Here is a 13,222-nt window from a genome sequence, read left to right on the forward strand (position 1 = left end):
GTGAGATTTCAATCTTAGCACCGCAAATACATATAAAAATATCAACAATCTTATAAAGTGTTCACAGGGTTACATTTAAAAAGAATGTACCATCAGGCATCGCATTTGTATAAAGTAAGTTTTGGCGAAGCTGGGAGGCTGTCACTGTGAAGGAGCAGCTAACGGGTCAATTTGATTTAAATGTAAATTTTCACATTCATGTGGAGCTTTTTTCGTTGGGTGATCAGTTCAAAAGATTGCGAGGGAGGAATAAAGAGGAAAGGAAGCTCTGGAAACGACTGAACTTGCAGGAGCAAGATATCCTGCAGCGATCACCCGCAATGACTCTGCTTCAAGGGTTTTCCAGGTAATGAAGCCCCCAATGTGCTGATGATCATGTCTGAATAAATTGATATGTGATGTTCATAGAAAATAATAGTGAAGCCATTTTTTCTGGCCTAGCGAGAGTGGTCGTGTGGTCATAAAACAGCGACAAATGTTCCCAGAATCTAGAATAGCAGTTGAAAGGATGTGGCTTTGCAATTTTGCTCTCAGGAGGTGAATTTAGGACTTTCTGGACCCAAATGTATCACTTAGCTCCACCGGTCCTCTAATAACGTCAAGGCTTTAGTGTCTCTGCTAAATCCAAAGGGTGGACAGCAGCATTAAAAAAAGAGATGTGGGACACAAAGGCGTGAGATTTCTGGTTTGGCCTATTTAGTCAGACCTTTTACTTTTTACCTTTGCAGTGTCAAAGTACAGTGATGGCTGACATTGCTGCATTTTGCCACTGGGTGTGCGTTTGTGTGAGCCACATGTCGAGCAGTTTGAAGAGTGTGCCTGTAATACCAGAAGAACTATAATAATCATACACCGACTGAAATGAGAGTAAAGTGTGATTAAGAACAGAATAAAAACATGAGCAGGAGACACGAGAGATAAATGATACAGAAGGGTACAGTTATGAGGAAAGAGGGTTTAAAGATCTGATTTTTGCGTGTCCACACACCAGTGATACAATCCCACAACACTGTTGTAATTTCACATCACAGCTGTATGTTTGACATGACAAACATCTCTGCCGCCACCAGCACAATATTTGCTATTAATCTATTAATCTAACTTGCTAGCTACGTCTATGCCATCCGTGTACATAACACACTAAACCTCTCACAAGGTCAAAATGTTTGTCGTCCAGCAGTAAACATTGTAATACTTCAAACAGCTCCCAGATCATCAAGAGGATATTAGGCTGAACGTACGTAGCCTGCTAGTTAGCGCTACATTCATTAAAAAAAAAGAAAGGAGCCATAAACCATAAAACCACGCCACATCTTAACTGGATGAAGACCATAAACTATTTGCCTTGGAGCTGTTTACAAAGCTTAACAATAATGAGTGTGGAAGCGACTGATTGCCATGTCATGAAAAAGAAAAATAGTAATTATCGAGAACGTTTAATCACGAAGAGGCGACGGAAGTGACAAATCAAAGCACGCTACGGCTATTTACTCCCTTTGTGAAAGCCAACAACAGATTCTGTGTTAGCTTGTTCAACCCTCTGACCAGATTCTGCTGATAGTGGTCAGCGTTGTTGAAATGCTGCTCTGCTTGCAGCTAACACTAGACTCAGCGCCATTCCTTAAAATGCCCATATATCATTCTGACTACAATACGTCTCCTCAGTACAGGGCCAATGCCAAGAAATAGAGAGGCTGAGTTCCCCTTTTCTACCAGAGAGTTGAAGACATATTAAAACTTATTCTAAAAGATTAGAATTAATCATAATTCACATTAATTTCTTATATACTTAACAAAAACTACCTAAATCTACAAGATATGAGCATGTATGGTCTGTTAAAGTCTTCATGGTGAGGATCAGTTAGTATGGGGGGGTACAGGGGTGGGGTAAGACAGACATTAACTTTGAATGAGTGACACACTTACAATTAATGAAAGCTGTGGCTGTGTATTTCCAACCTGCACCGGTCTTGTCAGTGCTACTACATTGTTTGTTTTGCAACGATTAGAAACCATAGCTGTTTGGTTTTTTTGATAAAATGTTTTCCTTTAATAATGCAGTTTTATGCCTCCGCCGACCAGTCAAGTTGTCAGTTTACATCCATGTCTGTCCAAAATGTCATCACTTCATAATTTTATCCTTCTAGACATTTGTGTTAAAGTGTCAAGATTGCCGTATTAATTATTGTGTTGTGGGCAAAAACAGGTTTTGTGATGTTACGGTGACCTTTGACCACCAAAATCTGTTCAGAACATCCTTAAGTCCAAGTTGAGGTTTGTGCCAAAGTTGAAGAAATTGCCTCCAGGCGTTCCTGAGATATCCCGTAAAAGGTACTGGTATTAAATAGCTTTTGCATGATCTGAGCATCAATTACACTTCCTTAAAATTGTTCCCTCCAGTATACTTGCTCAGCAGTGTTGCTTAGTGTTGCATCAGAGTTTATAAAGCACCAGTGATGAAGTTTTTAAATCTTTGCAGTATAGATTTTTATAAAATTTCCAATTTTCAGTCAGTCACAATGTGCTGGTATTCCCTCCCTCTGGAATTGACTGTCTGATGGGGCATTTTGAATTCACCAGCCTGTGACCACAAACTTAAAACCCGTCCCACAGTAACGCACTCATCATAGTCTCTGTCGCTCACAAACACATTCAGACACAAAAGTATTGCACAATTACAAAAGGCCGGGTCTGTTAAACTGACGAGACGACCCAACTGAAAATTGAAAAAGAAAAAGACAAGAGAGGAGGTTTTTAATTACCTGGAATGGTGTAATGCACATTACTGATACAGCACACCATTAATCTCCAGTGCTGCATGGCCTTGCTGATGCTGAATTGTGCTGGTGTACGTGTGCATGTGTGTGTGTGTGTGCTCTGCAGTTGTGGCTGGTCCTTGGTTTTTGGATCCTGAACATTCTGTTACACCCGCCCTCATGGGAACAACACTGCCTCAGGCAAACCAATGATCACTCTACATACTGGGTCCCGTCGTGCAGCAGTAGCTCTTAATCCCAGCACGATCTGGCACACGTTTAGTTCTCTGTTTCACCTGAGTTTACTGCACACTGATATGCACCTGGCAACCACGGTGCATATCAGCCTCTGATTGGACGGCTGAAGGACCAGGATTGAGAGCGACTACTGTTAGACAATGTGATGATGGTATCCAATGTCATCAAACTGTTATGAGCTAATGCAATAGCTTCCCAAATGTTTTTTTTCCCACCAGATGAATAGTTTAAATTAGCTACTTTTGTTGTCTTACTTACTAGTTTAAATCACCTATTAGCTTAGCTGAATTGATTATATTATTGTTAATATTGGATTTTATTCACTTAATTAGTAACCACCAGCAATGGTGGCCTTGCAACCATGTTACCAGGGGTATAATGACAATTTTGTAAAATTCCTTATGCCAAGTGGGAGATACCGTTGGTGTTAGACATTTATACCTTGTCAAACACAAGTGTAACTAATAACATTACAATGGCTGCATTCCATTTAGTTGTGCCAGAGACAAGGAGCCTGCTACAACCCCTTTTCACGGCAGATATTTTGTCTTCCAGCAGGTTGAGCACAGATGTTATTAATTACATTTTAGTGCTCCAGAAAGACATATCACTGAGTCTATTATGGGTATACTTTGCCTGCATAGAATGGAGCTAACATAAATATTAATAGTTACACCTACGACATTTCTGTGTTGATTAAAATGTTTGCAGTAAAAACATGTTTGTTGGTGATGAAACTGAAAACGTTGAAACCACATCCACATCAGAAGCAACAGACACTTCAATAAAATGTAACCCACCCCTATAAAGATTTTACTATTCCATATGCCAACAAAGTCACCAGCAGACACACTGTGACATCAGACACAAATAAGACTAACATGTTGAATGGATTGTTGCAAACTGTAATACTAATGCTTATTATCCAATCTATTCATAATATCTGACATGAAAGGTGAGGGTTTTTTTCCAGCTTTGGCACAGCAGGTGTACTCATCTGATTTATAGATTTTCTTGGTGAAGTTAAAACAGACACTATTATTGAAGGACAGGATGTGAGACACTTCCCGTGTGACATGAGTCCATTTCATTACTTGTTGGAGAAGGGCAGCCAGGGGACATGTCATGCCAATAACTGCTGAAGATGTCTCTTGACTGAAAGGAGTGTCTGACTGGAAATACATTTCAGTCATTTCAGGTGGTGAAGTATGTGAAATATTCAAGAACATCTTAACATTTTACATGGAGTGATGAAAAAAAAGGAATATCATGCGTGGCAACAATGTTATATACAAATATACAAAATCTAAATGACCAATGTGGTGCATCCACTGTCATCCAATCTGCTTGCTTTTCACAGACTGTTGCTGGCTCACTATCGTATCTACAGGGAGACGTGTCATGGTTTAAGTCACATAGGATTTATATTGAGTTATAGACAATGTTTTATGTCTGCATTAAATAGGTTGATTGACCGCTGTAGCACCAGAGGGCTACTGATAAAACACAGTGTGCCTGTAACACCAGTGTTATTGTTTCCTGTCGTATCCATCTTTGTTTCCTCTCCTCTCTCCACTCTTCTTCTTCCCTCCTTCATGCGCTCGGGCCTTATTCACATTTTGTGACAACGTCCTCCATCCATGTCTTCATTCTTCCCTCCATCCTCAACTCTGACGAGAGCCTGCATTCTCCCTTTTCCTGCCTCTCTTTTGTCCCTCCCTCGCTCCCACCATTCCGGCTCCCAGGCTCCCAGCCTCGCTGCAACCGTCTCCCCTCCCCCTCCCTCGGAGCTTCATTGTGAGTGCTTGGTTCAGCAGCCTCTCCTGCAGTATGCAGCCTTGCCTTGCCTTCACTGTGCAGCCCGAGCCAAACGCAGTACGGCCTCACATTTGGGCTCAGGGGAGGGGAAGGGAGGCACTTCAAACTGCAGATACAGCCAGGAAAACAAGACAGCACCGACTCTACCAGCTCAGCTACAGGCTTTGAGAATCCGAATGTTCACCGACATCTTATTGATTCTGTTTCTATACAGATGAAATACACTTATCCTCTCTGTCTGTGCTCTCGTCTGTCGTCTCACTCACATCCTGCAATTTACTTGAAGTAAACAACAGACATGTTAGCTGAAAATCTGCTTATGCTGCAGCTTTCTGACAAGCCGCATGCTAGTTAACATGTACAGCTTTGGCAGGTGCAGGTACATTCATCTTAACTGTTCTTGCAGAACCTATGAGGAAGACCGGAGCAAATGATTGAAACCACTGTGCTTTCTGTAAAACAACCTCCTGGATATTCATCTATAGCACACAACATGAGAGAAATATTTCTATTTGACATGATCACAGAGCTATCCTGATGCCATGGTTACAGAAGATAATGCTTTCTAAAATAGATCACTGCTGCAAAGGTCTATTCTCTCGACAGAGTTTACCACACCTTGCAATTGATTACAGCACAAATCACTCATTTGTGCATCCAAATAAACTGGATTTTGACATTTAGCCTATAGCTTTAGCTGCCAACACCAATCTTTAATGGGAGTGCATTGAGAGAAGGTTTGGGGATATAAGGCAGGTTTTAAGCATTGTATTTAGTCTGGAATTAATGCCCTCTCTAAAATCCTCTGAATTGTTACAATGTCCGACCCTTAGTGACTCTTAAGTCTCTTTACAGATGTGCTGCAAGGGGATTGGGATTGAATCTAACACAGGCTTAAAGTCTTGCACTCAGCTTTCTGCAAAAGCAAATAAAAAGTGCATATTCTGTTAGATCAAAATCCAATTATGTAACTGTGCATCTCACTCTGCAGGCACATTTTTTTCTGTTTGTTGGTGAGCAATGCTGCAGCTTGGGGGAATCAACTTTCATGCAGCAAGAATTCAATTGTATTGATAAAAATAAGACCGTAATATCACTAAAAGACTTTCAGGTTCAAATCTTAATATAATCTAAACATTATTTGTCCATTACAGTGATTCAATGCCAACAGTTATGATCATAAAAGCATTAAGAAGCACCAGGCGAGGTAAATAAAACCAAATTGCATTAAAGCATATAATTCTGTGTCACTGTTTCTTTTGTTAAACATATTAATGTTCGCTTACTTACATGAACCACGCACTACATCAGCAATGAAGAGAAACACACTCCTGCTCATGTAAACACATGCAGTCATACTTAAGATGTTATTTTTCCTTCATAAAGGAACATATCTCCTCACGGTAACACACCTCACACATTTATTAATCTCGTACAATCTCTTTCTAAACAAAGTTGTCTATCTTCTATTTTCCCTCCTTGTTATTCGGACCATTACAACATGGAGGGATGGATCATTAAGACCACAGTAATATACAGGGAACAATACTCCGCCGGGGTCATTGGGTGATGATAAACTATACCCGCACTCCTCAGTAATCCATCCTCTTTAAATGAAGGCTTTGACCTTCCATATAATTATGAAAACCGTGTCAGAATGGCTCCCAAAAGACTGATGAGGACATTTAAGTAGTTGATGTTCAGCAAGAATCGTTCTGAGAAAGTCCTGAACTTCTCACATTCAGCCAGTAAACCTTTATATTAGCTATCCTGAACTGGACAAGTACTTCATTATATGTCTTTTTTTATTTGTGTGGTTATGCTCCTCTCTTGTGAATACAGTCATGAATGTGTTTAGTTCCACAAGACCAGAGTTCATTCAAATCCTATCGACCATTTATTTATATTGTGTTTATCACTCACCCATTTGCCTCTATACATTTTAATACATTTATTTCCTATAATTTTCTCATAAAACAAAATTCCTTTTAGAGCTGAAATCGTCCAAAGATTAATTGGCAACTATTCTAATAATCAATTCATTGTTAAGTAAAAACATTCCTTATAATAGCAGCTTCTTAATTGTGAGGATGTGCTGCTTTTATCTGTTTACCACCATTGTAAACTGTATATATTTGGGTTTTGGATTGTTTGTTGGACAAATCAAGACATTTTTCACTAATTCATGACATGAACAGACCAAACAAAAGATCAATTAATCAGGGAAATAATGGCAAGATTAATTGATGATTAATAGAATAATTAATTGTTGTCTAATTCCTTCCTTTGCTGGTTAATCGTGCCTACAATCCCACCATTATCTCATCTTAATACATTGCCTTATTTTGTTACGTAACTAAGGATTAGTATACTGATGCTCCTAAGTCTGCGAAACAAAATGGAATTAAAATGCATCGTCTAGTGCAAGATAACATTAGTCTGCTGTTGGCTATTTCCATTGACGATTCTACATCGGATAAACAAGCAGCCTACCTAAAAATCAATATCAGTGAATATCATTTTGTGTAGACCTGCAGTCGCTACTGCCGCAAATAATACAGATTGATTTATAAACTGAAGCTACTCCAGTAATTCAGCAGAAATACTGAAGAACTATTCAAGCCACATGATCTGCCACGGGCTGATGATGAGGATGAAGAGCAGTAAGTTGGACCTTTTTTTATCTATTCTATCACTCCCTTCAGCCACTGCAGAAACACTCGTGGAAAAAAAAAGAAGAAGCGTTGTTTAATTGTTAAGCGTGTTCCCTGCAGCACTCTCACCAGCATGGGAGCCTGCTCCTGAATAATTCAGCAGCCAAGGTCACAGCGCTAAAACCTCTCTCTTTTCCGTCCTGTACGTGGGGAGTTTGTTGTGACTCCTTTAAAAACCTTCACTGACTCACTGACGGCGCGGCAAAACACCAGTTATTAGTCCATGACTGTGGGCATGCACCAAACAAGTACGTGGAAGAATGGGGAATTTCAAAAATACAAGCCAAATAACAGATACAGCATTTTGTTTGTGCTCGCAAATAACCGGTGAGTTCCTGACACCTCTCTGTACTTCAATCAGCATAATAAGCAAGGCTGCAGAAGAATATCCAGAAAAATTGCCTCCCTCTGTGGATGCTTTTAATCCAATGTGTCCTGCACACAATTTAAGCCACATCAGGGTCAATAACATCCCATCCCCTCTGCATTATGAGTTCAGTTTAAATGACAAAGCCTCCAGAAACCACTTCCCTTAATATGTACCACAAACACTTACGGCATCAGTATCAAAACCACGACTGAGAAAAAAAAAAAAAATACCTACGTTAATCAATAAATCGCCATATATTGAGACTATTTGTCTGAGAATCTGCTTTTCTAGCACTTCTGATGGATCTGAGGCTGGTCCCACATCCCTGGTGAAGTAGCGGTGGTCTGCATAATGCACAAGGTGCGCAGCTGACATGTGAGGGGGAGGAGGGACAAACTCTGCATGTAGGCCTACAGTATGAGGCTCATCTAAGCCTTGTGTTTTGAAGAGCATCATCCATTTGCACCACCCCTGCATTTCTAATCAAAAATGCATAACGAGCCTCACACAAGTTGTTATTCGCCCCATAAGATTAGACAGAATATGTAGAGATGGCTCACAGAAATGGTGCATATAGTATATATATATATATATATACTAAAATCAGAATGTTAAATAAGAAAGAGAAGTAGCCTATTTATCAGCCTATTAAGTGATGTGTTAAGCTCTGTGCTATGTAAGCCTATTGAAGGATGCCTGTAAGGATGGAGATGGAGAGCGGATGGACAACATGACTAACGCCATAATGAAATACCCGCACAATGCTACTAGTTGTTACAAAACAACAACCGCTGTGTTGAATGTGTCAAGATGGGCTTGATTTTTTTTTTCTTCTTCTTCTTCTTCTTTTTTTTGGTGTTTCCCACCAAGGCATCGCTAGTGGACTTCATTAACCTTCCCTTCAGATCAATATTCATCATCACTCCACCCTCCAGGCAGCCGGGCTGCAAGCATCGCATCGCACATTAAACGAACCCACCCGGCCTTACCATTCCGTGCCAGCTGATGACGATCCCAGTCCGGTGACGGTCCTTTTCAAAACATCCCGACAAGAAACATTGCAGTGATCATTGCTGAAGGCTGACTTTGCGCGTGACAAAAAGACGATGAGGAAAAGGAAAAAAAAGCAGAAGTTCGCTGATGCTGAATCACTCACACTCGGCTCACCACCTTACAACCATTGTGCTGCAAGATGCTGGCTGTACCATTGTGGACCAACGAGAGAGGGAGGGAAGAGGAAAGGGAGGGGGGGGGGGGGGGGTGTAGGGAAATTTGTTGCCATAGCAACCGAGCAGGAGCACGTCTGACGTCAAAGCCCGAGCGCAGAGAGAGGGCGAGAGAGGAAGAGATCACATGGAGGCTGATGACTCCGGACGGGAGGGGTGGGGGGCGGGGCGCGTGCAGGAGCATCTCTCTCTGTGATGATCCCGTCCTGTACCAGGCTCAGTCAACAGTGTCGATGCTTCTCAGCAAAAAAAAAAGAATATAGTAACAAATACGGAAAACAAGAAATATATATATATTGATGATTGTACTTTTTGTGGTGGCTTTAATGGTGAAAGAAATGCAAGGCACATTATTATAGCACATTTCATTTCAAGGAAAGTCTATGCATACAGCAATAAGCACCACAAAATGAACATAAAAGCTTCTAAAACTATTCTTCTGCACATATTTGCTTTTGAATGTCATGTCTTTGATTTCTTATTTTGTCGTATTTAGTTTTTAATATCTATAGAACTCGTATTGCTATTTAGAGATGTGCTATTTGTTTGTATGGTGTCTGCAATTGAAACCAAAAGTATTATTAATGTTGGTCGTCTTTCTGAACCTTATGTCTTATTATATGTATTTGTTTCTTATTATATTTCCCATTACCTCCTGGCACATTGCTATGATTCCTCTTCATCATTTTATATTTTTGTAAACAAATGGCTGAAGTGCTCAGAAGATAAGTAATCAAATCATTCCTCCTATCTGTAATTGTGTCCAGATTAGCAGCAGCATGCTAATGCCAATGAGCCTCGGGTCACATCTGCATGGGTCAACAAAGCCTGGGTGTCCACCTGGCAGCCTGAATGTAAAATATCATTTCGAAATAGATTTTTAAATCTGCAATCTCAGTTTTAAAGCCGTGTTAACAGAGTTTTGGCCACTTCAAGAAGAGGAACCTGACAAATGTTTTAGCTGTGTTTTCATCCCCCATGCACTGACTTCCTGGAAATATCTGGGTGTTTACCTCGCTCAATGATGCTGAGTTTGTTGGTCTGTATCAGGTGGATACTATAGCAATACACTGATTAAACATGGAAGATATTAGCCTGAAGAGGGCTCAAATTGGGGTGGAATTGAAATGTTAAAGTCAGGCTATAAGGTTGTCTGGCCGCCGACTATGAGGTATGTTCTGACCTCAGTTTAATAAGAAGATTAATCAAATTTACGACATTATTGACCTCTACAGCCTTGAGAGGTAATTGAAATATGTGTTCTATGAAATGCAAGCTTACTTCTGCTCCTCAGTTAGCTGCAGTCTGTCTGTGTTTGAGTCTAGCATCATTGCTGTAACAAATTTGCTTAAAAAACTTTCTTTTACCCGGTGAATGTGTAAATGGCAGCTCGTCAGTGAGGTTGATTGCATTGCATAATCTTGATTAAAAGTCTGAAGATTTTCCAGGTTCATGCCCAAACACAAATGAGATGAATGTGACTTAGATCATGATGCATCCAAAATCCATCATGAGACTGTGTGCACCTGTCTCTTCTTCAAGCTGATGGTTAAAAGTAAGGATCCACACCAAGAGGGAAATAACTTGAAGAAACCAGTCTGTTGTTGCACAACGAGACTATGTTTGCTAGAACCACAGAGCTATCACTAAGACTAAGTTGATCAATGTTAAAGGGATAGTTTGGGTGTTTTCTGAGGTACTTATTCACAGTCAGTGTATTTCCTACAGTGTAGACGGCGGTCACACGCCCCCACTTTGAAGAAACAGACAGGAGCAAAGCAATGTACTGCTGTGAATGGGCAGCAGCCAACGACACCTAAAAAAAGGCCCTCCAAAACAAATCGCTTTAAGTGTACAATTTAATCTTAATTTAATGCTGATGCCTCGATATGACCTACATAAATAAACGAGACCATCATCGAGAAGATTGGCTTTTTTTATATCGTTAATTTTAATCCTTGTCATCGTTTCCATGCACCCGGTTGGATTCTGCGCAAAATCAGACAAAATCATTGTTCACTTGACAACTCCTTCAGCTCAAACTCCAGCGGGGCCTCCGGCAGCAACCAGCCCACCGCGGACAGGCCCAGATCCGTCTTCACTGCCACCTTCAACCTGCAGTTGAGGAGGAGTGTCGAGAGCTCTTCGCCTGGCATACGTGTCTCCTTCTCCGGCCAGGAGCAGAGCTTCGCCTCGCTGCTCTTCAGGTATCCGATAGGAGCCAACACCGACACCACGCTGCTGAAGACCCAGGCTGTATTGCTGGTTTCGCTGGAAGGAAGGGAGGCACGGAAGAACCCGGACCAGGACTGCACCGTGCAGATTGTCAGACCCTGCGGTGAAAAGAGACGTTTTCTAAAGGGACTCTGGTGCTCACAAACACTATCACTTTTGTCCACAATGACTGCCAACATCAAGACAACATTTAAGTTCCAAGTAGCAGCTTTAAAGGTGTCTCCAGTAAGATAAGCCACTTGAACAACTCACTAAACAGTGACCAGTAAAGTCTGCTCACCTATAACATGCTCTGAGTTAAATTCAGCAACACTGACTCATCAGTGTGGGAGGATGTCTCAAGTGCAGAAGCCTGATTGAATAAGATACGATACATCCAAATTAGCTTTTAGTTCTATGTTAGACTGATTTGGGGTACAAGTGGGGAAAAAAACGTTCCATGCATGACAACCAGAGCTACACACATTATTACAAATCATCTCTGATGGCTCTCTGACACTTAATTTCCAGATGTGGCAAGTTTTTATTTGAACTCTACGAAGACCAAGGAACTAATATCAAAAGCTCCAGGAAAGTTTTTAATGCTCTCCAGCTGGACCCAAAGGCAAAACTCTCCAGTCAGCGAACCACATGCCTTCAATCTACCAGGTGCCCCACATTTCAAAGACCGTCAGAATAAGTAAAGCCCCTCTTTCAAGGCAGTGCAAATCGCCCTCGAGGTTCAGACCTGCACTGATGAGGAGGTATTAAGGACAGAACTGACAGAAATAGAAGGAAGAAGAAATCCCACATTCAGAACCCCTCGGTTGCCCTTTTATGAGACATCCCTTTTCCACACCGTGGCCTCTTTGCTTCCGGTAATGAACAGAGATTAGAAGCTGTTGAGTAAAATGATACAGATCTCTTTGATTGCAGTTTATTGGACACTAATACGTTTCAAAGCTGGCCAGAAGTGAAAGAAAAAAAGCCAGTACCTAAAACATTAGACACTTATAGTAAATCACCACATGCACTATGGCGCAGGTTCCCCAAGTGTTCCCTGGTGAAAATCAGTTCAGCTCACATACCAGGGTTAGGACCTAAAATTACTCAATTCATTCTTCTCCTCCTTTCCTTGGAAATGCCATGACGTGGAGATTTAAAAGGAGGAGGTTTAAAAAAACAAAAGCCTTGTCATTCCATTCCCGTCCCGTTATCGAGGAAAGAACATTCGCTACATTTTTACCATTCACTGTGTAATAATAGTGCCGTGGAATGCCAGTCACACACTATCACTATCTGTACTGCACATCTCTAAAAAACGTCTTGCCTAAAGCCAAAGTTATTTAAGGTCTCCAGGAGGAATGTTCATTCCACACCAGACAGGATAACTAAATGCCTGGGTTTTAGTACATTAGTTGAGACTTTTCGCCTGTTTCATTATGATGTTAATAAGCAAAAAGGATTTCAGCCAATCCCATTTGCCATTAGATGAAAGTCAAAAACAACATGGTGATGATTAACAGTTGGAACTTGTTCATTAGATGAGATGGGCTCACATGTTTAGTTCCTGGCGATGCAAATGTAAACTTACAATGAAGCACATCTGTACATCAGGGTCCACGGCAGGATAATCCATATGCTTCATTATAGTTCGAAAACAAATCTTCTTTGTTTAGGTTACATTAAGTGAGTCAAAAATAATCTACCTCAAAAGGGCTAAACACTCTAAATAAAATGCTAAATGTGCAGTTTTAAGGTGTGGATAGAGGGATACATATAACTTCTGATTACTTTTAGTGTGTGTTTGAGGATGTTATGGCTTGGTTGGGGACATACCGATATATTTTGGGACTGCCCAAACTT

The sequence above is a fragment of the Pholis gunnellus genome (genome assembly GCF_910591455.1).
Source record: "Pholis gunnellus genome assembly, chromosome: 18".
Classification (NCBI taxonomy): Eukaryota; Metazoa; Chordata; class Actinopteri; order Perciformes; family Pholidae; genus Pholis; species Pholis gunnellus.